Source organism: Narcine bancroftii, chromosome 4, assembly GCF_036971445.1.
Source record: "Narcine bancroftii isolate sNarBan1 chromosome 4, sNarBan1.hap1, whole genome shotgun sequence".
Taxonomy (NCBI): domain Eukaryota; kingdom Metazoa; phylum Chordata; class Chondrichthyes; order Torpediniformes; family Narcinidae; genus Narcine; species Narcine bancroftii.
In genome coordinates this window covers 54,984,472-55,008,420 of record NC_091472.1, presented here as the reverse complement: position 1 = coordinate 55,008,420, position 23,949 = coordinate 54,984,472, and the positions used below count along the sequence as shown (strand labels likewise).

The window sequence follows — 23,949 nt, the reverse complement described above, 5'->3', positions numbered from 1 at the left end:
TACCAGGCTCTTTACAATTGCCCTTTACTCCCACCACCACCATATCACACTCCATGATCTCTTAAAGTCAGTGAACTTCAACCTCCATGTGCTCCTCTTAAAAACAGGGACCTATCTCTCCTGCGCACCTTTTTAAACTCATATGATTCTTCATAAGAATGTCAGCAAAACTGTTGAGACTTGTTGTTGGGGCATTGGGGTGCTGCCTTGGGTCCAATTCTCTTAATTCTTCTTTCCAGCAATTTATCATGATGCTTGTTTTTTTTAAACAATGACCGTATTCACATAAACTAACTTATGAACAAAGATATTGATTTCAAATATTTAACTTGGAAAAAGGTTGCCCTTTTATACTCTTTGCTTCTGCTGCCTATGTGCTTGGTTTATGTGTTTTGCATTCATGGAAAGTGTCAATTGCTCCGAGAAGACAGACAGAAATATGTATGAAATGCCACATTCTGTTTATTATTATTTGAATGTGTGGATTTCTATTTGCCCCCCTGGGATGCTCATGGTGAACAGACTGTATGCTGAAAAGTTCTTATTGTGCTGTTAAGTAGAGTCAAACAGCGTAGAATATGGGCCTTTGGCCCATTGATTCCTTGACATTCATGCAGTATAGATAGTGTAGCGATGACCGCAATGCTATTCGTGTGTCAACAGTCAGGGTTCAAATCCAACTCTGCCGATAAGGAATTTGTGTGATCCCCCGTGTCCGCATGGATTTCCTTCGGGTGCTCCACTTTCCACCTACATTTTAAAGATGTGCAGGATTAGAAGATTAAGTGGTCACATGAGTGTATTTGGGGGCACAGGCTCATGGGCTGGAAGGGCCTGTTACCATGCTGTATCTCTAAATTAAAAAAAACTGTCAAACAACCATTAACAATGACCCTATGCTAATCCCATTTTTATCTTCCTACTTTTCTGTCAACTCTATCCAGATTCTACTGCTCGCCTATTTAGGATGAGCAAATTAAGTGGTCAATTTGCCCACCATTCCTCACACTTTTGAGATGCCAACTCCTCATTGTCAGAAGTGGAACTCAGGATTGAAGCAATGTCACTGAAATTAAATGGCAGCAGCTTACACCATCAAGCCCTTGGGTTTTACCCAATACCATTGGAAAATAATGACGTGGGATCACATATGAGCTAGAGGGGATTTTCACCTATGTTTCTTCTCAGTGTTGGAGTACAGGTTCTAATGAAGAGGCTTCAGAGAGCCACTACAGCATAGGCTATAATATTATACACAGCTACCAAAATGCATTGATGATGGAGGGTGCAAAGGTGGAAAGAGTGGAGCAGATTCCTGTCTCTCGGATAGTAACGAGTTGTGCAGTGGTGCTGCAGCCGGATTCATGCAGAACATGCCAGCACACTGCCTTCTTGCAAAATTCACATTGCTGGAGAAACAACGACAGCAAAGGTACAAAATACATAATCACCAATTTAGGCTTGAACTCTTCATCAAGGTCTGAGCAAAATGTAGGTGGGAGCCTGCCTATATTTTGCTCAAACCTTGATGTGGGTTATGTATTTTTATCCTTACTTTATGCTGAGTTTCTCAAACATTGTGCTCTTACTTCAGTCACAGTCTGGGCACAATTTCATTTTACTCACTTCCTACTAGTGCTTTGGAGGTGCTCAGCTGTCTTTGTGGGGTGAGGAGGGGGGAGGGGTAGTGGTCATGAATCTATCTAATTTTTCATTGAGATCCACCCACAGTGTCACTTGGCTGCAACTGTCTAGTGTTGTTCTATGGGGAGCCTGGAACATTGATGGTGAGATGTTTGGTGCTGATACTATTTGCAGGTTGTTCAGGTGGACACTGTTGGAGATAGTCTTTGCTCATCTCCTATCCAATTCAATTCAGCCCAAGTGTGGAAATAGATAAGTTTTTGCTGTATAGGGCATAGATTCATACTATGAGTAAACAGGCCCCTCAGCCCCATCGGGGGGCATGGTTAACGTAGCGGTTAGTACAATTCTGTTACAGTGCCAGCGATCAGGTCCAGGGTTAGAATCCTGCTCTGTCTGTAAGAAGTTTGTATGTACTCCCCCTTGTCTGCGTGGGTTTCCTCCAGGTGCTCCAATTTTCTTCCACCATACAAAAAAAATGTATCTGTGGGATTTTAGGCTAATTGAGTGTAATTAGGGAGGCATGGACTCGTGGGCCGAAAGGGCCTGTAACTGTGCTCTGTGTTTAAATAAAAAAAATTCTTACCCTGACTAAAAAAACCCACCTACTCTAGTTCCACCTGCCTACATTTGTCCTATATCTCTCTAAACCTATCCTAATCATGCATCATTTCAAATGTTTCTTAAATGTTACAGTAGTGCCTGCCTCAACCATCTCCTCTGTCAACTTGTTCCATACACCCACCACCCTTTGTGTAAAGGAGTTACCTCTCAGGTTCCTTTTAAATCTCTCCCCCCTCACCTTGAACCTCTGTCCTCTGGTTACTGATTCTCTTGTTCTGTGCATTCACCTGAGGAACCATGAATGCAACAAAATACTCTGCAGTTGTCAATAAACTATGTTTATACATCATACACTCTAGTTGAAATTGAATACAGATTCCATATAATTTTGAGCAATATTTGAAAATAAACAAAATCGCAGATACTGGAGATCTGAAAAAAAACCATAGTAGAAAAATCCAGCAGGTCAGACAGCATCTGCAGAAAGAGAATCAGTCAACATTTCAGCATCTGCGACTATTAACTCTGTTTCTCTTTCCATGTATTCTACCTGATCAGCATTTTTTGAATTCTTAACATCTTGTTTCTGGCGGAATTTTAACTGAAACCTGGAGGAAAGAAGGTTTAAGTCCCCATCCCCTCTAAAAATTCCATCTGAATAAACATGAATTTTTTTGCTTACTCACACAAAACTCACTAGTACTGAATGATCAACAAGACTTCAGCAGAGAAGTTCTAAGACTGCTGACAGTGGAATCCTGAACAATGAGCTGCTGGAGATACTCAGTAGGTCAAGCAGGAATATCAACCTGCTGAGTTCCTCATGCAGCTTATAGTTTGCTCTAAACTTTAGTGTGGGCAGCTGTTGGAAGGAGACTTTGATACTTGGAGACATTTTCTGGGAATCACGGGTCAGGTATCGGTTAGTAGAGTAGTGAAAAACTGATGGTCAGGCTTATGTTCAGGGGCCCATGGAGGAATTTAACGCTGCTTTTTCAAAGGATACACCCATATCCATACTGTAAAGTGGTGATTGTAAGCATGTGCATTTACATTTCCTTTGGATAATTGTGTTAGTGGGAATCATCCCTTTACACATGCCTCCAGTTAACAAGAAATGCTACAAAAACAGCCTTCCAGAAGCAGCGCCTCCTGTTGACATTTCACTGGCAAGTGTCCTGTCTACTAAAAACAGGTAAATTAGAATATAAATTTAATTGCAGGTTGAGAGGCTTGGGTTTGACAATTTCTCAGCATTTTAAGGCATATTTTTCTATATTAAATGCAAGTTATTGTCTGGGCTGTTGTAGGAGAACTGGGACAAATTTGCTGCTTTATGTTGACTTGAAAGCTGAAAGGGAGATAGCAAGTCAAATAGGAAGCAACGTTTATGTAAGCCTTGAAGCAGAATACATAGGAATGAATGTGAGCCAATAGCAGAGGTGCAAGGTTCAAGAAAACAAGAAATATATGTGGAACAAATTAACAGTTCATCTTTTGGGCAATTTAGAATTGTAGAAATTTTCCAGCGCAGACGGAGGCTATTTGGCCCAGTATGGCCATGGTGGTTCAAGATGAGCTTCCTGACTAAATCCCACCTTCATAAAATCATGGAGTCACATTACAGGGATCAGGCTCATCGATCCAGCTCTAACTAAGTTACCATTCTGGCTTTGTCCCACTTCTCTGCCTTCTTAGCCCTTCCTATCCATAAATCTGTCCAAATGTCTTCTGAATGTCAGAACTCTCCCCACATCTATAACTTCCTCTGGTAGTTAGTTCCAGATATGGACCACTTGCTGAGTGAAAATGTTGGCCATCAGGACACTTTTTAATCTCTCCCCTCTCACCTTAAACAATGCCCCCTGGTTCTGGAATGATCTACACTGGGGTAGACTGTGAACTTTATCCATGCCTTTCATAATTTTATATCTCTATAAAGTCACCTACACTTCAAGGAATAAAAACACCACCTATCTAACCTCTCGCTATAACTCAGGCCCTCCAATCCCCATAACATCCTGGTGAATCTCCTCTGCCACCCTTCTTGACCAGAACTGCACACAGTATTCTGAGTGTGGCCTCCTCAATGTGTCACCAATTCCAACTTTTGTACTTTATATCCTAGACAATGAAGGCAAATGTGCAAATTGCTTTCTTCACCAACTTTTCTACTAGAGTTGTCACTTTCAAGACACTATGCACCTGTACATCTCTCTGTTCTACAACACTCTGGGCTCTATTATTCATGTCCAAGTCTTATTCTAGTTTTCCTTACCGAAGTACAACACTTCATGCTTGTCAAAGTTAAATTCCACTTGTCACTCTTTAGTCCATTTTACCAACTAATCTGTAGTAAATTTAGATACCCTTCCTCACTGTTCACTATACCTCTACACCAATTTTGGTATCATCTACAAATGGACTAATCTTGTTAATTGCATTCCCATCTGATTCATTAATAGAGATAACAAACAACGGTAGACTCAACACCAACCCCTGGGGAATACCACTGGACACAGGCTACCAATCAAAAGAATATACTTCCACTGCTACTCTCTGACCCCTGCCATCAGCTAATTTTGAATCCAATAGGCCCTTTGGATCCCCAGTGATCTAGCCTGCCAGACTAACCTGCCATGTGGGACCTTGTTAGGCCTTGCTAAATGTCCATATATACAATGTCCTCTATGCTGCCTCATCAATCTCCTTCATCAGCTCTTCACAAAACCATGCTGAATAACTATAATGTTTATTATCAAAAGCATTGTCCATGCAGCTGAATGGCTACTTCACAAAAAGACTACAGAGAGGAAATGGAATTAGAAGGATAAACAATGCAAAAGAATGTGAATATTCACAGTTATCCTCGTGCAAGGAAAAAGTAACTGAAATAGTGCAGGCAGCTCCTTTGTGAGGTTGGAGCAGGTCCCCGATAGCTGTTGGAAAGAAATTGTTCTTTTAGAGGGCATCTGCAATTTCTTCCTGTTTTCACCAAGTGTGAGGATGCATTTTATCTGGCTCTGGGGATTTTTACACCTTAATATGTGATAAGGCTGCCAACATCTCCTCCCTGATACTAATTACGGTACAATATATCGTCCAGGACATCACAACTCATTTCCTTCAATTTCTCAGCTTACATTATCTTCTACACTGTAAACTGATGAGAAATATTGATTTAAAACCTCACTCATCTTCAGTGGCTCCACAAAAATGGCCATGTTGATCTTTAATGGGACCATTTCTCTTCAGACCATCCTTTTATTTTTAATATACCAGTGAAATTTATTCCTCTTTCATTAGTCGGGGGATTGAGTTCAAGACTCATGAGATAATGTTCCCACTCTATAAAACTCTGTTTTGACAATAACAGAACCTCCCTGTTATATTAGGATTGTGGAGGAACATGTAACTTCTTTGTCAGGAACACTGTGTGGATTACAGAGGGTCACGTGTCCTTCCTGTCTGAAACATATTCGGAAGTCGCATCACCTGGCAATCAAGGTTGGATTCTGGCCACCCATTAGTGCACACATTACTGTTGGACGAAAACAGCCAGGAAATCCAGGAGCTGCTGGCAAAGAAGCGAGCTGCCCACCAGGCTCACCTTACAAAGCCGTCCTGTCCAGAGAAGAAACAAGCCTTCCGTCGCGCATGCAGCCATCTTCAGCGCAAACTCCGGGAGATCCAAAATGAGTGGTGGACTAGCCTCGCCAAACGAACACAGCTCAGCGCGGACATTGGCGACTTCAGGGGTTTCTACGAGGCTCTAAAGGCTGTGTACGGCCCCTCACCCCAAGTCCAAAGCCCGCTGCGCAGCTCAGACGGCAAAGTCCTCCTCAGCGACAAGATCTCCATCCTCAACCGATGGTCAGAACACTTCCAATCTCTTTTCAATACCAACCGCTCAGTCCAAGATTCCGCCCTGCTCCAGCTCCCTCAACAGCCCCTAAGGCTAGAGCTGGATGAGGTTCCCACCCTGGATGAGACATATAAGGCAATCGAACAACTGAAAAGTGGCAAAGCAGCAGGTATGGATGGAATCCCCCCAGAAGTCTGGAAGGCTGGCGGCAAAACTCTGCATGCCAAACTGCATGAGTTTTTCAAGCTTTGTTGGGACCAAGGTAAACTGCCTCAGGATCTTCGTGATGCCACCATCATCACCCTGTACAAAAACAAAGGCGATAAATCAGACTGCTCAAACTACAGGGGAATCACGTTGCTCTCCATTGCAGGCAAAATCTTCGCTAGGATTCTACTAAATAGAATAATACCTAGTGTCGCTGAGAATATTCTCCCAGAATCACAGTGCGGCTTTCGCGCTAACAGAGGAACCACTGACATGGTCTTTGCCCTCAGACAGCTCCAAGAAAAGTGTAGAGAACAAAACAAAGGACTCTACATCACCTTTGTTGACCTCACCAAAGCCTTCGACACCGTGAGCAGGAAAGGGCTTTGGCAAATACTAGAGCGCATCGGATGTCCCCCAAAGTTCCTCAACATGATTATCCAACTGCACGAAAACCAACAAGGTCGGGTCAGATACAGCAATGAGCTCTCTGAACCCTTCTCCATTAACAATGGCGTGAAGCAAGGCTGTGTTCTCGCACCAACCCTCTTTTCAATCTTCTTCAGCATGATGCTGAACCAAGCCATGAAAGACCCCAACAATGAAGACGCTGTTTACATCCGGTACCGCACGGATGGCAGTCTCTTCAATCTGAGGCGCCTGCAAGCTCACACCAAGACACAAGAGAAACTTGTCCGTGAACTACTCTTTGCAGATGATGCCGCTTTAGTTGCCCATTCAGAGCCAGCTCTTCAGCGCTTGACGTCCTGCTTTGCGGAAACTGCCAAAATGTTTGGCCTGGAAGTCAGCCTGAAGAAAACTGAGGTCCTCCATCAGCCAGCTCCCCACCATGACTACCAGCCCCCCCACATCTCCATCGGGCACACAAAACTCAAAACGGTCAACCAGTTTACCTATCTCGGCTGCACCATTTCATCAGATGCAAGGATCGACAATGAGATAGACAACAGACTCGCCAAGGCAAATAGCGCCTTTGGAAGACTACACAAAAGAGTCTGGAAAAACAACCAACTGAAAAACCTCACAAAGATAAGCGTATACAGAGCCGTTGTCATACCCACACTCCTGTTCGGCTCCGAATCATGGGTCCTCTACCGGCACCACCTACGGCTCCTAGAACGCTTCCACCAGCGTTGTCTCCGCTCCATCCTCAACATCCATTGGAGCGCTCACACCCCTAACGTCGAGGTACTCGAGATGGCAGAGGTCGACAGCATCGAGTCCATGCTGCTGAAGATCCAGCTGCGCTGGATGGGTCACGTCTCCAGAATGGAGGACCATCGCCTTCCCAAGATCGTATTATATGGCGAGCTCTCCACTGGCCACCGTGACAGAGGTGCACCAAAGAAAAGGTACAAGGACTGCCTAAAGAAATCTCTTGGTGCCTGCCACATTGACCACCGCCAGTGGGCTGATAACGCCTCAAACCGTGCATCTTGGCGCCTCACAGTTTGGCGGGCAGCAGCCTCCTTTGAAGAAGACCGCAGAGCCCACCTCACTGACAAAAGGCAAAGGAGGAAAAACCCAACACCCAACCCCAACCAACCAATTTTCCCTTGCAACCGCTGCAATCGTGTCTGCCTGTCCCGCATCGGACTGGTCAGCCACAAACGAGCCTGCAGCTGACGTGGACTTTTTACCCCCTCCATAAATCTTCGTCCGCGAAGCCAAGCCAAAGAAGACTGTTGGCTCATTGAAATGATTCAATGTCATCATTCGGCAGACGCCCAGCTTAGAACAGTATAAAACATCGAGGCATAGCTCATTACTTTCTCTCTGCCTCTTGGTCCAAGCCCTGGACATCAGTCCACACCAGATCACTACTGTAGACATCGTTGGAGGAATTATGGGTAAGTACTACACTGAGTTGAGTCATAGTACTGCAATAGATCAGTGCTTGCAAAGAGTCACGCCCCATTGGTAAAGGGAATTGAGACTGTGTTTGAACGTCCCTGTCAGTGAAGTGTGTACACGTGCAGAAGAATGTGGTAGGGTAAGCAGCCACTGGTATCGAAGTCCCTTGTGCCTGATGTGCCTACTTGTAGTGTTATAGTTTTTGTCTCAAACTGTGTAGAAGATAGGTGGCCACTAGCATCAGTGTCCAACCTGGGTCCGATATGAATGTCTATATATTTATTTAGTAGTAGAGCTCCCCACCATGACTACCAGCCCCCCCACATCTCCATCGGGCACACAAAACTCAAAACGGTCAACCAGTTTACCTATCTCGGCTGTACGATTTCATCAGATGCAAGGATCGAAAACAAGATAGACAACAGACTCGCCAAGGCAAATAGCGCCTTTGGAAGACTACACAAAAGAGTCTGGAAAAACAACCAACTGAAAAACCTCACAAAGATAAGCGTATACAGAGCCGTTGTCATACCCACACTCCTGTTCGGCTCCGAATCATGGGTCCTCTACCGGCATCACCTACGGCTCCTAGAACCCTTCCACCAGCATTGTCTCCGCTCCATCCTCAACATTCATTGGAGCGCTTTCATCCCTAACGTCGAAGTACTCGAGATGGCAGAGGTCGACAGCATCGAGTCCACGCTGCTGAAGATCCAGCTGCGCTGGGTGGGTCACGTCTCCAGAATGGAGGACCATCGCCTTCCCAAGATCATGTTATATGGCGAGCTCTCCACTGGCCACCGTGACAGAGGTGCACCAAAGAAAAGGTACAAGGACTGCCTAAAGAAAGCTCTTGGTGCCTGCCACATTGACCACCGCCAGTGGGCTGATCTCGCCTCAAACCGTGCATCTTGGCACCTCACAGTTTGGCGGGCAGCAAGCTCCTTTGAAGAAGACCGCAGAGCCCACCTCACTGACAAAAGGCAAAGGAGGAAAAACCCAACCCCAACCAACCAATTTTCCCCTGCAACCGCTGCAACTGCGTCTGCCTGTCCCGCATCGGACTTGTCAGCCACAAACGAGCCTGCAGCTGACGTGGACATTTACCCCCTCCATAAATCTTCGTCCGCGAAGCCAAGCCAAAGAAGAGTAGAGTAATTAAGTATCATTTAATGTGTTTGCCTATTTGTCTCCTATGTGTTTAATAAAGTTACCTTTGATTGTAAAACTTGTGCCAGACTCATCTCTTTATGAACCCACTGTACCTAATACTTCCCAAACACAACATTCCCCTTCCTCTTCAGCCTCTAGAAGCTTCAGCCAATGAGATAGCATAATGGTCTATTTAGTGGAGTGGTGTCCCAAAACCCAACTATGGATCTTGGGTCCAGATTTTAAATCCTGCCAGGACAACTGAAAAATTTAATTTCAAATCCAAACATTTAGAATCAAACCTTACCTGGTTTCCCAATTACCTTCAGGGAGGAAAAAAAACCAGTCTGTCATCTTACCTACACATGAATGTGATTCATAACTGTATTTTCAAAAGACTTTGCTAGTCACCGGGGTAATTAGAGATGGGTAACAAGCACAGGCTCTACCTGCGATGTCACCTCCCATGAAGTAGAAAAATGTATTTCCACTGCTTGGAAACTTTGCAAATGCTGATGAAATGCTACATTTAAATTCCATGTATAAATAAATTCTTGTATATATTTTTCATCTATTTTAGTTAATTCCCTCTTTACCCACACTGAAAGTTTATCTTAATCAAACATTCCACTAATAATAATAGCATCTTTATAATCATTTTGAAAATGTGGAAGTTGCAAACCTTCTAATTTATAAATGGTATCCAAAATTATTATTTGGTACCAAAGATCCACTTATATTGAAACATTTAATTGAATTATGGAATAAAATAGTCTATGAAATAGGTATGATTTCCCATAAAATGCCTTTATATCAAAATAAACCTTTTCCTTTTGCTCTTAATCATTTTTTGAAGATATGGAACAAAATGGGGATTAAAACAGTTGAGGATTGTTTTTAAACTAGTAATTTTATTTCATTTCAATGAATGAAGGAAAAATATAATGTCCCGAATAATACTTTTTTTGTTATTATCAAGTTAATGCTTTTCTATTTGATAATTTAGGTCAAAATTCAAGATCACCTAGACAGTCTGAATTAGAAATGTTAATTACTAAAGGAGGTACAAATAAATTTATTTCAGAAATGTATAAACTACTTCAAAGAAAAATGTCTAAACCAAATATTCATAAATCAAAATTGAGATGGGAAACTGATTTAAATAGAAACATAAATGAAAATGATTGGAGAATATTATGTAAAGATAATACGACTAAAATTATTAATGTAAGATATAGATTATTACAATGTAATTTTTTACATCAATTATATTTAACTCCTCAAAAATTAAAAATATATAATTTAATATCATCAGATTTATGTTTTAGATGTGGTAGAGAGATAGGTTTATTTTTCCAATTGACTTGACAATGTACTAAAGTTAAAACCATTTGGATACAAGTTAAAATATTTTTGGAGAAAATATTAAACTTCCAGTCAATCCAATGTTATTTTTAATGGGAGATGTTAAAATGATTAGTTTAACATTAACTATGATTCAAATTTTTATGATTAGCCTTAGCTATTTCTAGGAAATGTGTAGCTATTACTTGGAAATCAGATATGGAATTAGGAATGCAAAGATGGCATACGGAATTGAGATCTTGTATTCCTCTTGAGAAAAATTACATAGTTTATGTGATAAACATTATTTCTTTCTGAAAATAAGGAGCCCATATTTACAATATGTTGGTTTGAAGGTTTAAGCTCTCAATAACTCATCCTGGTGGTGATATTCGGTTTCACAGCGGTTGATTTAAATTTGTGTATGTATTTTTGATAATCTCCTTTTTTTCTTTTCTTTTTAGAGGGTAGATGGGAGGGAGGAGAATGATGTGGAGGGAAGGAAGTGGTGGGGAGGGAGGGGGGGAGTAGGATTGTATATACTACATGTATTTTTTTATATATAATTTATTATTAATTGAAATGTAATTGTGGTTTAAAACTTTTAAAATAAAATATTCAAAAAAATGGTCCATTAGAAAGTACCAAACTTTGGCTTCCTAACACTGTAAGTAAAACATGCACAGGTGATTCTAACTACAGTACAGAGGTAAGTTGCTGTTTAATAAATCAATATGGCTCCTCATCTGCAGAGTCTCCAATTGCCCTACACTTTAATGCAATATCTTTGGCTACCTTTAGCTATTGTGCATCCTTCCTTCCCTGCATGGATACTGCCTAAAATCCTCTGACCTTTCAATCACTTTATAGTCATTTTTGCTTTGATATTTAAGGCAATCAGTTTGGTGGCCAGTTCTTTAGCTTTATCCAATCTGGCTTCTGGCTAGAGATTTAGATTCTTAGGCTAAAATACATTTATCCACTGCTTCTGAATCTTGACTTCCCTAAAGCTTGCTTTGCCCATCATGCAATTTGACTCTCTTCCAGTATCATCAGACACCTCTTCTCATTCTTACTCAACAGAGCTTCATTTGTCAGTCACATTTATTTCTGAATTTGGGCCACAGTTTATTGATACTTTATGCAGACTCCACCCTTTTGAATTTGATTCCTGGCTCCTCAAGTTTATTTGCCATCCGATTGTACCAGTACAACCTGATGAAACAGTGTTCTCCAGTCCTGGTGGCTCTGACTCTGAAACCTCTGTATCTTTTACTGGACAGGAGTAGCTGGAAGATGCTGAATGTGGGGTGGTAGGATTTTATGAGCCCTCTATAAACAATGATCCCAGTAAATCAAATCCTAACTATTGTTCCACACTTAGCCTAAGGAAGAGTACCTCATCTTCTGACCAGAGGATATTCCAGCCTTTCAGACTCAATAATGAATTCAATTGATTTCAGATAACCAGCTCTCCTTTTTTGGGTTAGAACTAACCAGTTTTGATGTGAGGTCCCGAAGAAGGGTTTCAATCTGAAACGATCAAACCTGTGCAGGGACTACATAATAAATGGGTCCTGGAACCAGAGACCAAGGGGGTAAAGGTACATAATTCCATTAAGGTGGTGACACAGGTAAAGACTGCCCCAAAAGAGGCAATAAAAGCACCAAAGTGCAGGAGGAACTCAGCAGGTCTTGCAGCATTCATAGAAGGTAAAGATATATAGCCAATGTTTTAGGGTCTGAGCCCTTCTTTGAGCAAAAAGCAGGCAGGTACCTGAATAAAAAGGCTGGGGGAGGGGGGAAAGAAAGGGCATAATTGGCCATGGAAAGGAGCACAGGGGAGGAAAGGTGAGAATTGAAGGGTTGAGGGGGTGATGATTGTCATTATTGCCTTTATTGGACAGGCATAGAGTACAAGAGTTGTGACATCAAGTGACGATGTACAAGACATTGGTGAGGCTACATTTAAGTATTTTGGGCAGTTCTGGCTGCCCAGCTGCAGGAAGGATGTCATTTAGCTGGAAATGGTGCAGAAAAGATTCACCAAAGTGTTATTAGGGCAGGAGGATTTGAGTTAAAAGGAGCAGCTGGAAAGGCTGGGACATTTTCCCTGGAGCATAGGAGGGTGAGGGGTAACCCCACAGAGGGTGTATAAAAATCATGGGGGACATTGATGAGGTGAATGAAGGAAATCTTCTTCTAAGGGTAGGAGGGGCGAAAACTTTGGATTTCAGATCTCAAATTTTCTGATTTACGGTATTGTCAGAGTACATAAATGACTTCACATACAACCCTGAGATTCTTTTTCCTGTGGGTGAGGCAGAATTACCATTTAACGATAGTGCAAAAAAAACTGTACTGCATATGTAAACAAATAAAGAAATGTAAATAAACTGACTGCAATATAGAGAGAAATAAAATAAAGTGCCAAAGTAAGACTTCTTAAATGAGTTTGTAGCGGGTTGCACTGATCTGCAAGCAAACTGGGTGACGAAGGTGCAGCCTTGCACTTGCTGATGTCACAATGGGGGGTGCAAAGGATCATGGGGGTTGTGCTGATTAAGCTTTCGGAGAGTTCATTTGGTTGGTTCGGCTCACTCACAGCTTCTGTGTGGTTTTTCTTTTGTTTGCTGCACAGAACACTGACCACGTCCCTGATTGAGTTTGTCGTTAAGGAGTCTGATGGTGGAGGAGTAGCAGCTGTTCCTGAACCCGGTGGGGCGAGTCTTGTAGCACCTCGATCTCTTTCCTGATGGCAGCAGCGAGAACAGAGTGTGTGCTGGGTGGTGTGGATCCTTGTTGATCGCTGCTGCTCTCGTACAGCATCATTCCCTGTGGATGTTCTTGATGGTGGGGAGGGGTTTGCCTGTGATGTCTCGGGTTGTGTCCACTACCTTTTTCAGGGCTTTATGCTCAGGGGTATCCCCATGTCAGACCGCGATGTAGCCAATCAGCACATTTTCCACACAGAGATCTAAAGAGAGAGGGGAAATATTTAAAAGGGTCCTGAGGGCAAGATTTTCATGCAGATGGTGAGTATATGGAATGAATTGCTGGAGGAAGTGCAGAGATGGGCACCCTCCATTCTCCTGTGCAACTGTATCACCGCCTGGTTTGGAAGCTGTTCCACCTTGGACCGAAAAGCCCTGCAGAGGATAGTGAAGTCAATGGAAAAGACCATTGGGGAACCTCTTCCTAGCATGAAGGGCATCTACTGCACTTGATGCAGGCGAAAAGCAATAGATGTTGTGAATGGCTCCACCCATCCTGCATGTAAACTGTTCTCCCCTCTGCCATCTGGCCGGGCGTACCCTTACACCCAGAGTGGGAAACAGCTTTTTCTTCCCCCCCCCCCCTCCAAGCCATTAGGGTCTCTAACTCCCAGCACAGATGTGGTCGTGCACCATGGACTTTCAGTGTATACCTCTTAATACCTGAATATTTTAATGTGTTAACTGCTTTCCTAACATATCTATGTAAATATGCTCCATGGTCCTAGAGAAACACTATCTAGTCCTACCATGCTGGCATGGTATAAATGATAAATAAAGGTGAATTGACTTGAAATGTGAGATTTAAAAAACATGTAGGGATGTATTTATAGGGTTATGAGACATTACAGGCAAATATGACTGATTTGGATGGCCGACTTGATTATCATGAATGAGTTGGATCAAAGGGCATGTTGTAATTATGACTCAAATAATCCCTCAATTATTAGGCTTCTGTGCCTTCAGATTTTTATGTGTTTGTTAATGACTGCATTTTATCATCACCCTGGCTTAAACCCATTCCTCCTATCAACATGCCTTCTTTAACTTCATTCTTTCCACACTCCTACCTCCCTCTCTCCTGTGGTCTTTTCCCCTGACTCTCCTCTTATTCCAGGTTTGACATCACCTTGCACAGTTAAATCATCAGCCTTTCTCACATTTTCTGGAAGGTTCATCAAACTATTTGTTCCTGCTTCTTAACAACCAGACGCTCCCAGAAAACTACCAGTGGAACGAGAAACAGAATTCCCTCTGGTCAGGCCCTTGGTGCTGAACTTCATCGTGGTCTGCCCAGTGCGGTCGAGTTTCTGGATCTGGGTAGGTTAAGCTCAGGGAGAAAGGGACTGTAATGTGGGTGGAGGGATTGTGATGAGTGTACGCAAAGTTTTCCAGTCAGGAGAATACCTGACAAATATAGAAAACTGTATTAAACTCTCTGCAAACTTAGTTGATGTGGAGGAAAAGGCTCAGAATACATATCCATACTATCAGTAGGACAATTTATTTCCACTTCCTTAAGATTACCCAAATTTGTACCAGAACATAGACCATACAGCAAAGCAGATCACACAGTAAAGGGTAACCAACATTAGGTTCCTCCCACACCAACATCCAACTGCAAAACTATGGCCACCCGCAAATTGGAGGAACAGCACTTAATATTCTATCTGGACACTTTCCAACCGGACGACATTAACATTGACTTCTCCAGCTTCCATTAAACTCGGCCCCCGAGTCTCTCTCCTTCTCTATCCCTCTGTCTCCTTTCCTCCAGCTCCCCATTGCTTCTCTTCCCTCTCCTACCTGCTCCCCATCACCTCAGCTTTTTCCTCCTGCCCTCCCACCTACAAATGCCTATGACCTTATACCTGCTAGCCTGTGCTCCTCCTCCTGCCCCTTCCTTTCTCCTTCCCCTCCTCCCCTCCACTCCCCTCCAATATTTTATTCAGGCACCTGCCTGGTTTTTGCTCATACCTTGATGAAAGAGTTAGGCTCAAAACTTTGGTTATCCTTTATTTCCTATGGGTGCTGCATGACCTGCTGTGTTTCTCCAGCAAATTGCACTACAATCTCAGCATCTGCAGACTTTCCTGTTTAACAACATCTATCTAAGGCTTCCTTCCCTACTGGCTACCCAAAATGAGTCCAATGGGAGGTAGCATCCTATGTCCGCTTTGGTCAGCGAGTCTCACATTGTGTTGCAGTATTTGGGTTCTGGCTGAGGCATGCTGGCCCAGCCCATTACTACATCCAGTTCAGTATCCTTTGCTTCACATTTTAACAGTGCGGAAAAATTATAATTAAGTTCATTATATTTACAGAGATCAGGTAGAGCCTGAAAATAATTATAATAAATGATAAAATTTGCCATCAGGTAGGATTCAGGTAGTTGTGGTGAGGTCAGGTTTTGGTTGAATTTCAGTGTTAGAGATGAACAGAACGCTACTTGACTGTGCTGAAGCGATGGCTGGTTTCCCACATTCTACCCTCCACATACTGGAAATCACCCAAAACTCTGCTGTTTATATCCTATGAAAACTACCTATTGTATTCACAATGCAATTTAGAGCTGCTTTTGATTCAAATGCAAATAACATTGTTTTGTCCTTTTTTTTTGTCCCACCAAATTGCTTCTCATTTACGCACAATGCATTTTCCTGTTTTGCTTCTTCCTATAGACCTGTGTTTTTTTTTTACTTAGGATGTAAATATACTTTATTTGTTTGATTTTTATCCTAAAAATCTATCTGATTTTCTCATTTCTTATTTGAAAAGAAATATTTTTGTCTTGATCTTCAGTCTGTACTGTGGATCTGTAGTTCCTGAAGTTGGCATAGTATTGCAGCAGATACGTTTTTTTTAACTTACTGATGAATATCCAATGGGCATCACCTTGAACAGATGGTCATTTACCATTTTTTTTTGGGCTTGATTGATTCTAGATGCAATGTTCAAACTCAAAAGCAGTTCCCTCCAGCCCTAGTGCAATCATCAGTACTCTTCAATGGTGCAAAAAAAATTTCCAAACAATATCATGAGTTTAGATCACTTACATAATGGCTTAAGCTATAAAAAAGAGTAACAAAAAAGAATTGCTTTGTTTTTCATTGTTTTTTTTCTGTTGTTGGCACCTTACAATTATAATTTGTCAATTATCTGGTTGGTTGTCATGGGACACTTGTTGCCATGGTGCATTATGAATATTGCAGATTTCTTACATGCACAGAACATGTCAAAGGGAATTGAAACTCCTCACACCCTACTGAAGATCCAGATGAAATATCTGGGGCTAATGCAAAGAAAAAATCAAATATTGTGTGCAGAACAAAAACATTATTAATTAAAATGGGCTGCTTTATGATTCCACACACCTGCAGTGGGATCTTTATAATAAAAATGCAGCCCAGGACTGTACATTTACTGTGGAATAACAACACATACAATCAGGTGACATGGATTCCATGCAACAGTAAGCAGTTGGAAAAATAGACAACAATATTTCATTTGAATGGTTATGTATAATAAGACCTCTGGTATCCGGCACCTATGGGAATTGGTTGCTTGAGACTTACTTTTACAATGCCTGCATTAAGAATAAACCGTTTAAAAGACAAAAATACTATACTGCAGTTACACTTTAAATTTCACGGATGAATATCTAAACCTTAAAGCATTTTGCTTACTTTTTCAGTCACATTCTTTGAAAACATTTAACCGTCGCTGCATCTGCACATTCCTCCCCCTCCACAAAGCCACGCAAAAGACGAACAATAACATTATAGATAATTAATGCCTCCCCCTCGAGTTTACAGGTAAAGCCTCTGACCAGGACAACTCTTACTAATGAGGGAGAAGGAGACACTTTAAGAGAGTCACCCCAATGGCAAGCGGTATCAACCAGCTCTTCATCCTGGGTGATGCCAGGACTTCATTCAAACAGTTGCTACGAGCAAAGCACTCCGCTGGCTGAATATTTGTTCCCATTTTCACCAAAGGTTTATGTGTTGCATCAGAGGACATTTACTTTTACAATTTTAAGCTTACATATGTTATTTTATTCTTATTTATTTTAATTTTTTAAAATTAATTTTCTTTGAATTTTTAGCTAGTTGCTTGAGACTGTCTGTTGCTTGAATTCCAGGTACCAAGGGTTTTACTGTACATACACTTTTTTCAGAACTGCACAATCTTATAATACGAATGTTCTTTGATATACTACTTACCGGCTTTTGTGGGAAAATAATTTGCAGCTTAAAGTAGCTTGAAATAATTTTCCAAGTATTTTGACTCATTTGAAATCCAACATTGTCTGAGCTGTTCGAAAGCACTTGCCTGTTAATTGGTCTTTTTCCTCCATCTGTTGATTGAATAGAGGTGGATTTTTTTCTCTTCATGTTTGTGTGAAGGAATAATTCAGCATTTAACCAATTACTATTTATCGGAACACATGGAGTCTTGGGAGTACCGTAATTGCCTATAACATCCATTGTACACAAGATTCTTAGAGATGGACTAAATCAAAGATCAACTAATATATTGATTCCACCCTTAAGAACCCAATATCCTGGATAACCTAGATTATAATGACAAGAATATTACATTTATCTTAAGTCATTAACATGCAACAGAGGTGAGAGCAGGTAAATGGATTGCACTCAATTTTCCAATATATCTGCTATTTTAACTAGGCAATAGGGAAACTTGGCTTATAATCCACTTGGCTGGGGATGAGAAGATTGTGCAGAAGCCCAGATTTTTAACAGTTGCAGATTGCCATAAAAGGGTAAGTTTAGAGACATCTGGAGAATACAGCTCCCTTTGATACTAAAGGTTTCCAGCTCCTGGTGTTGGTGTTGCACTGCAGGAGAGTGGGATTGAGCTTGATCCAGCCTGCAGTAACAGCATAGGGGCTTACCTTGTGGTAAGAGGGTCACCCAAGTTAACGTGGGTACACGTATCCCCATTAGGGGCTACAACCAAAGAAAATGTGTTCTGCTCTCAAGCAATTGATGAAGCTGTGTGCTCTTCATCTTTAAATCTTAATGATTTTTAATATCCATCAATTATGTGGCAATACTAGATTAGAAACTTCCCACTCCTTCAGAAGCAACTATTCTACAGGCATTGCCTTCCCTTTCATATTCATCTGCCAAGCAGCAAAACTTTTTCAGACCTGGAACAAAAACCCATGAGCTGAACAGCCTCCTCTGTCATGATATTCTATCTCTGGAAGATCAGCAGCCTGAGACCATCTGAAATAACACAAGACAACACTTTTTTTCAATAGATTTGCTTCCTGAAAACAAACTTCAAACTTAACATGAAGGTAATTTCAGATTTTCTGCATCACATAGGAAGTTGAATAAACATTAAATGAATAAATGTTTAATTGCATTATGATGCTGACACAATATGTTAGTTCCACTGACTTTAAAAAGTTCTGCAGATAATTTTTCATTTGTACTTAACATCTGATGCCTCTTGTGTCAATGTCCAACAATAGTCGGCCAGCATTGATGGATTCCAGTTGCCCTGATACCATTTTTCCATGGTTGCAATGTCCTGGTGAAACAATTCACTGACTGCACCAACATCAGCAGGGAAGAAATCCAAGTATAAATGAAGAAAATGAATTTTCTAGGGTTTTGTATGCTTGAATAAGATTTAAAATGTCAGAAAATTACAAAAATAGGTTATAGCTAAAAAAAAATGTGATAGGAAACTCTCAAGGTGATTTTCATGATCAGCCACCCAAAATCCATAAAATACACCCAAAGTGTTCAGGAAATAAAATCTTCATTGTCCATGTAATTTCTGTTTTTTTGCCCTTTTCAACAGAATTGGGGACTTATTCTATTTCTTCCTGAAAAAATAGGTGTCATGATAATGAATATGTATGGGATATACCGGAAATCACGTGGTATGAGAGAGAGATAAGAACACAAGCAGGAGAACAAAGGAAACCGGAGAATAAAAAGACACTAAGAAGTTTACCTGATAAAACTTGTGTTTAATGTTTTATTAACTTCACATTTCGGGCCACAAATGTGACAATAGGCATTTATGTTTTTTACACAGCTGTTGCATTCCAGGAAATTATTCCCAATTTTCTGCAACACAGACTATGTAAAAACATTGGAACAGGAGTAAGGACTCATTCCCGTTCTGGCATTTTACCTCCTCGCCCCCTAGTTATTTTCACAGATCGCCTGCCATCTAAACAGAACTACTGATGATCTGTGAACAATGGGCTATGAAAATACCACACCTCAAGTATTCTGTCTAAACCCATGGTGTGATACGGATATTTGGAATTTTGGTCGTTTCTGAGTGAACGGCCATTCCGAGAAGGTAGGGAGACGCTTCAGAATGGAAAAAAATCACACAAGTTCTATGTAAAATACATAATTGATATTTGTGGTGCTTCTAAAGTTAGACACCTAAAGCAAAATTGAGTGTAAAACTCCTCTCTTCATTAAGCCCATTGTTATTATGATGAGTGAAGATGGGCATTTGGATTCCATCTGTGAATCCTTGCACTCAAGTGCACTTTGCCATCTGCTGAGAGCTGGAATTCCTGTTCAGGTGCTTTTCCAGAGGAAAGGTGGTGAAGCTGCATTCTTCTGCCAACAGAACAGTTGTCATCCTTCACTACAAAAACACACTGGAGACTTCCGGATGTGAAAGATGTGTCCTGGATTGGCTTGCAAAAAGGTGGAGGCATGGAAACTGCACAAAATGGCAAGCTTCATTTCAGGGAAAATATGATCCATGATCATAATATTGCCTTCAGACTATTGGACAGCAGATGGTAGAACTCTATGCCAGCCTACCTTGTGAAACAGAGGCAGAAAAGTCAGAGCTCCTGCAACATGCTGAAGAAAAGGCTGTCCCAAGGTTAGCTGAGATTGAGAAATGCTAGCCTCGCCACCAATGACCACACACCAAGAATGAATGAGAAAAAAATGATAGGCAGCATATATCCAAGTCTTGGTGTGGGGCCATGAACACCTTGGTGGGTTTTGGAACTTATGCCTTTCACTATCTCAACTTTCTACTGCGATTCCATTGCATGTGTCAAACCATAAACGATGGCAGGCCAAAAGATAAAAAAAAAGGAACGGAAAATCATTGAGGTGGGGAATTGGATTTGGGAATAATGGAAGAGAGGGATGGAATGTGCATAACAAGGCTGAAGAAATTTCCAGAAATACTCAGCAGGTTAGACATCCTCAGTTCAAAGAGAAAGGAAAATGTTGCTTTGAATACTTAGAACTATGGAAGACCATGAATGGAGTCAAAATAAATAATTATAAAATTACTCACCCACAGTGAAAACTTTACTACTCGCCATCCACAGAGAATAGCTGGAGATTGAGTGGGGAGGAGGTGCTGATTAGTCCACAGCTTCATGTAGTTAGTAATACTAAAGGTTATGAAAAGGCATTCAATGTCTAATAAGTTAGTAATAACAGGATTAAAAAGCTGTCAAGGTGATGGGTAATGCCAGGAGGCACCACAGTAATGGTCACCTGATTATCATCCTGGATGCTTCTGTGGCACACTGCCCCAATATTGGCCAGAGTGCTCATGGCAGTGCCCCAGGTTTGACCCAGGTGCTCTTTCTAGAGTGCCAGTAATGGGAGAGCATTGGTTGCTGAAGTACCAGATAAATTAGTGTTTTTTTTCTCTATCTCTATTGCAGATATATCGTCTGCAGTTTATTGAATCAAGGGAAAGACACATTGTTATCTTCTTAGGACAATTATGACTGGATTTTTAATGCATCCCATCTCTACTTTCCTGAGAACAAAGAAAAGATGCCTGAATTATTGTTTAACTAATCAAAAATAATACTTGGATTGTCATAAAAATAATGACACAGAATTTATTGCATTCAAATGGCACTTCTGGATGCTGCTCTTCTGATTCACCATTTGCAAAGGTTAACACCATGTGTTTTTGATTCTTAGTTAATTTTGTGCTTGTCTCTTTAAGAAAACTATTTTTGTAGTGTTACCATAGTGACTATGATGTAATATGTTGTAATATCTGTGCAGTCTAAGAGCTTGCATTTCATTCTTCAACAAACTATGAAGGGAACATGAACTTGAGATAATTTTCTTCAACTTCATCTTATTTTTTCTTGTATCTCTCTTTAAAGTTGAATATCATTCTATCTATCTTTAAATACAGTATATGCTTTGTTTATTTTCTGAAAATCTTAATGCGAAGTTATGTAAAATGTTTATCCATTTTATTAATTAATTAAAGCTACATAAAGCTACATCTACAAAGTTTGGTTTATTGGATTAATAAGATAGTAATTCGGAATATCATAACCCATGTTTCCTTGAAGATGACAAATTTTGAAATTAGGAAATACTAGAAATTAGAAAGTGTCATCTACATTTTGATTCAAAGGAAATTATAATAGTGAATGTTGTTTGGAAGAAAGGCTCGTAAAACTTGTCTGATAGAACACAATTTGTTAAAAGCAAAGAGATATTCTTGCTGTAACAATAGAATATTCCAATTCTGTGAGAATCTGTCTATGTTGTCTCTGAAATGTGCAGTTTGAAATGAAGCTAAAGCCTTGGAAGACACCTGTGACCTTGGAAAGATAAGATACAGCTCTGGTTTTTAGAATATGGGAGTAAGCCCAGAAGATAAGCCAGAGCTTCCAGCAGAATTGGCAGGAAGCCCATCAAATGTTATTATAAACAACCAGAGATAAGGAATGCTTGTGTGCATATTCACAGATTCAAGACAATTCAGAGAAATTCTCTTAAAGAGACCACACAAGATACAAATTTGTTTACTTTTCCCAGGAACAATGAGAAGCCAGGTTGCAGTGTGAAGATCCCAAGATGGACAAGAAAAAGTCTTGTCATGTTAAAGATCTTGAGCAAATAGCTCCTCTCAAAAAACTGTTTGGTTGTGAGTTGAGCCAGCAAGGCAGACTGACAATCCTTGGTAGGAGTTTGCAGCCAGCCTCCATAGAAGAAGAGGCTTCAACTACCAAGCAAGAAAAGGACACTATTAAGGGACTGTAGGCCTCATTAGCTGGCTTAAATGTTAGTGGAACTGGAATAGATAAATGTGCATTGCAAAGTACCACTGGTGCTATGCTGAGCGAAATGCAGAAGATAGAGACTCAATCAGTGGTATCTGAAAGTTCAGATGTGAATCCTGATGATAGTATTTCCAAGGTTATGAGCACAGGAAGATCTTCAAGGTCTTCAAAGGCATCTAAAGCATGTACATCTTCACGTTCTTCAAGCATGTCAGCTATGCATGCTCAGGCGCAAGCAGACTTCGCTAATGTCTGTGCACAAACACCGTGGTCAAAGAAAAGACATTCTTTAGAGGATATGGAAGCTGAAATGAAGAATTAACAACTGAAACAAGAAGCTGAAATCAAGAAAAAATTGGAGCAAGAAGAGCAACTTAAAAGGTTAAAAATTTCTAGTGAATAACAAAATATATTATTGAATAGAGAAAAGAAAAGACTCGAGCTTGAGGAACAATGTGTTATAAATATGGCCAAAGTCAAAGCATTAGCTCAGGCTTCTGCAAGATCTATCACTCAAAATGAAATACCCAAAGGGTATCCAGCAGATCAATGGGTACCGCAGACACAAGAAACGAGTATTGTAGACTCGAGCAAGGAGCCATGGGGGTCACTGCTAGTGCTCAAATGACAATGACCAATCCTGTGGAAAGAGCAAGCGACATTCAGTCTCTCCAGAGTGCACAATATAAGGATCTTCCCAAAAGGAGGGTATTTAAAAAAAATCAACCATACAAGTTGATCATTGACATCTCTTCGTATTGCTGAAGAACCTATGACAAGACAAGGATCTCCACCAATGCCATCACTTACATACCAAGGATCCCCATCAATGCCATCATTTACAACTCAAATTCCTACACCTATGGCACCAGTTCAAGATCCGTTTTCTCCATTTACAACAAGAAAACCAGTCACAAGCCATGGTGGACAAGACAATATAATATCACTCACAGGAAAACAAAATGAAATTTCTGCAATGTTAGTACAGCAACAAGGTTCATATGGTTTACCTAAGAAGGAAATTCCAGTTATTAATGGAGATCCATTACAATATCTGACGTTCATGAAATCCTTTGAACACCACAATGAAAGTGATACTAAAAATGCTAACGGTTATCTGTATTACCTGGGACAGTATACTGGAGGACAGGTGAAGGAGTTAGTCAGAAGTTGCCAATAAATGAATCCAGAACAAGGTTTTAAAAGGCAAAAGAATTATTGCTTCATCAATATGGCAAAGAACATAAAATTGCAAGGGCCCACATGGACATGGTTCTTTCTTGGTCATCAATAAAATCAGAGGATACAAAGGCTTTACAAGCATATTGCACTCTTTCTGAGAGGATGTAGTAACGCAATGGGAAGTAGTGTACATTTGCAAGAGCTGAATTTGCTTGTTAATTTGTTGATTTTTGTAAATAAATTAACATAAGATGAAGGATTTA

General features: G+C 40.8%; 1 long non-coding RNA gene across 2 annotated transcripts in view; it reads left to right on the top strand.

Annotated features, from left to right (window-relative positions):
* The first annotated feature begins 13,722 nt into the window (after positions 1-13,722).
* The window catches only part of LOC138759843 (uncharacterized), a 93,876-nt gene continuing 83,649 nt past the window's right edge, over positions 13,723-23,949 (top strand). Inside the window, exons 1-3 of one of the 2 annotated variants that reach the window (XR_011355143.1) lie at positions 13,723-14,745; positions 19,507-19,779; positions 21,134-21,559. This is a non-coding gene — a long non-coding RNA (uncharacterized lncRNA). Of the gene's footprint in view, positions 14,746-19,506; positions 19,780-21,133; positions 21,560-23,949 lie in introns of those variants that run through there. The other variant, XR_011355142.1, reaches the window with a different exon arrangement.